Source organism: Acyrthosiphon pisum, chromosome A3 (genome assembly GCF_005508785.2).
Source record: "Acyrthosiphon pisum isolate AL4f chromosome A3, pea_aphid_22Mar2018_4r6ur, whole genome shotgun sequence".
NCBI lineage: Eukaryota > Metazoa > Arthropoda > Insecta > Hemiptera > Aphididae > Acyrthosiphon > Acyrthosiphon pisum.
This window is the reverse complement of record NC_042496.1, coordinates 32831564-32834509: the sequence shown is the minus strand read 5'-3', so window position 1 is coordinate 32834509 and position 2946 is coordinate 32831564. Positions and strand designations below refer to the sequence as shown.

Genomic DNA, 2946 nt, shown 5'->3' with positions numbered 1-2946 from the left:
AGACATATCGGCGCGCCAGCACAACATGCAAAATAGCCATGTCAGATAACACGTCGGACGGGAAGGGGAATACGCAAGCTTAGTCGGCGGTCAACAGGTAAAGTCGCCAACACCGATAGCGGTACGAGTTTACCGACGGCTTGCGTAAACAGAATAAGTAATATAAAAATAAATAATACATTTTTATTACAGTAAATATCAATTTTTATAAATATTAAGGTTCCTTGTTTTAAACTAAAATTTAAATTTAAGATAACGAATAATGTATTCTCATTTTAGAGTCAAAAAACAGAATATTAATATTAACATAGAACTCTTTATATATTTAAAAATGCTCATTCGTTTTAATTAGTATACAATTTGGCACAAAAAAATGAGCCTAAATAAAAAAATTGTTTGTGTTAAGAACATCAGCATTCAGCAAATTTCGCCATTGTTCAAATGCTGTAAATTGGATGGCTGCAACGGGATGATTCTGGTCATGGTGTCTGTATTTCCTCGCCATAACCATATAAAACCATCTTTTGCATAAGTATTAGCCAAAAATTTAAACGCAGCTCTACCAGAATACGGTTCTTGAGATACCTAAATATTAAAATTTACAAATATTTCTAAACGCATACATTTATTGTTGACTGGAAAATAAACGATAATACAATACTTACTTAAAAAATGATTTTAGTTCTATCTAATGGAGCGATTGAACTCATGGCTAAAGCAACAGCGATGGCGCCCGCCGCTAAACTGTGCAACACGTCTGTAGAATTGGAATCATGTTTCTGAAACAAACAATCATTGTTATTCAAATTAAACTTGCTCTAAAAAAATATATGTGAGAAAAAGAGTAGCTAAAATTACGATATATTGGATAATCACAATATATTTATGTTAAAAATTATTAAAAATAAAATAATGATAGTACTGTGACAAAAGTTACATATAATTATTTGACACAATCTGGTCTATCAGGAAAATATAAATTTATAGAGTTTAGTTGAGAAATAAAGTTTTTCTACTACATATCGTCCGCAGAGTTAAGAAATAACGTATTCGCATACTTCTATGAAAATCTATTTTCTCTTATAGATTCATGCGGCTGTCATCTAATTCCTTTTTATAAAAAATTCTGCATAATGACGGTGACAATAATTTATAAAATCAACAAAGTCTTATGAATAATTGACTTCGGAAAATGCCTTATTTTTGTGGTAAGCTGTCATTTCTTTGATCACAAGCCCTGTTACTTTTCGAACGGATATCATTGCAGTTAAAATAATCGTGTTAAGTGTTTTTTTTTTAATAATGACTTGAAAAATAATAGATAGAAATAATAGAGTTATTTGATATAGCAACAAGAATTCGTTAATAACCAGAATCATATGTATTTATATTATTATAAAAAAACTAACGTTTTCATGTGTTCAAAAATATAATACTACAAAAATATCTTAAGTACTTAAACAAATTACACATAATAATTATTGGCATATTCCGTTAGACTGGAGCACGCCAGACAACACGCCCCACAATAAGTCAACAAAACATCTAATATTATACTAAAATATTGTAATTTTAGCTGGTTATTTGGTATTTGAACATAAGTTTATATAACCTTTATTTTTTAGATAAACTTTATGAAACTTTATTTTTCTGATAGACCAATATGTGATGAATAATTACATCTAGCTTTTGTCATAGTATTATGCTTAGTTTTTTTTTTAAATTACTTCAAAAAAATGTATTTTGTGACGATCCAAAATATCGTAATTTTAGCTTGTCATTAAATAAACATAACTCTAATTAACCCTTTATTTTTCACCTAAACTTTATGAAGTTGTATGTTTCTGATAGGCAAGGTTATGTAGAATAGTTACATATAACTTTTGTCATAGTACTATGGTTATTTTATTTTTTTCCTACTACGAAAAAATATTTTTTATGACGATCCAAAATAACGTCATTTTCAACCCATTATTTTGGTCTTAGGGTTGATAAAAATGTTCCAACAGTAAAGAATACCATTCTTAACAATTAAAAAAAAATCAGGTCGATAAGTGCAATATTAAAGATATAAAAATTATAGGCCCAAGGTCCACTGAACATTCAAAATAAATTGAATACTTTTTTTATAGCTATTTATTATTACAAATAAAAATTAACCGTATTTACATATAGTATTTTGTTTTAACTAACATTTAAATTAATAATACCAGATATACTTAGGCTAAAGTAACTATCAATTATTTATTGTTTTATTTTTCAATAAATGAGTGTATTAATTATAAACATAATAGTTACTAAAAAGTAAATAATATCAGCTTAGTAGTGTTAGTGAAATTCTTAATGTGAAGGATTAACCTCAATAATGTACCTACTATTTACTAATATTTATAATATTTCCGAAATTGGTCGTCAGAGTGTGCCGTCAGTTGTTGGACGAGTATGCATAAAACCAGACCGATTTTGGTCAGGCCATGGCGCGTTCTCTAGCAGTACAGAGTATAGTAATCCATTCTTCCTACTATCTTTTCTATAATTTAGTTATTACAAATAATGCTTTACATTTGTCAGTTAATAATTCTAGAAACTACCACATCGCCAACACTAATTTACTTATTTATTTTCAATCAATTAAATACAACTTAACGCGTTTAGTGTATTAACTTTCCCGTTTAAATATAAATAACAATATTTACAGAAATAACCCAATTAATTGTTTAAACAAAATAATACTATATAAAGTATATACAAATAAATTATTTTGTCAATAAATACTGAAGATTTAAATATTTTCGGATATAAATGTTTAAATAACTGTTTTTTTTTTTGTATTATTCCTTCCTATCATTAACAACATAATTACATTTCTACGAATATAACGGAATAGTCATACACATTAAAGTTTCAAACAGTACATCTAGTTAAAAAATAGATTTTTTGTAGTTA

The 2946-nt window shown here is 27.2% G+C and overlaps 1 long non-coding RNA gene across 1 annotated transcript; it reads right to left on the bottom strand.

Moving 5' to 3' along the window:
* Positions 1-479: 479 nt before the first annotated feature.
* Positions 480-808, bottom strand: LOC115034461. Its single transcript, XR_003839816.1, has 2 exons — positions 666-808; positions 480-585 (listed from the first exon to the last, which is right to left on the bottom strand). It is a non-coding gene; the product is annotated as an uncharacterized LOC115034461 (long non-coding RNA).
* Between the last annotated feature and the right edge of the window lie 2138 nt (positions 809-2946).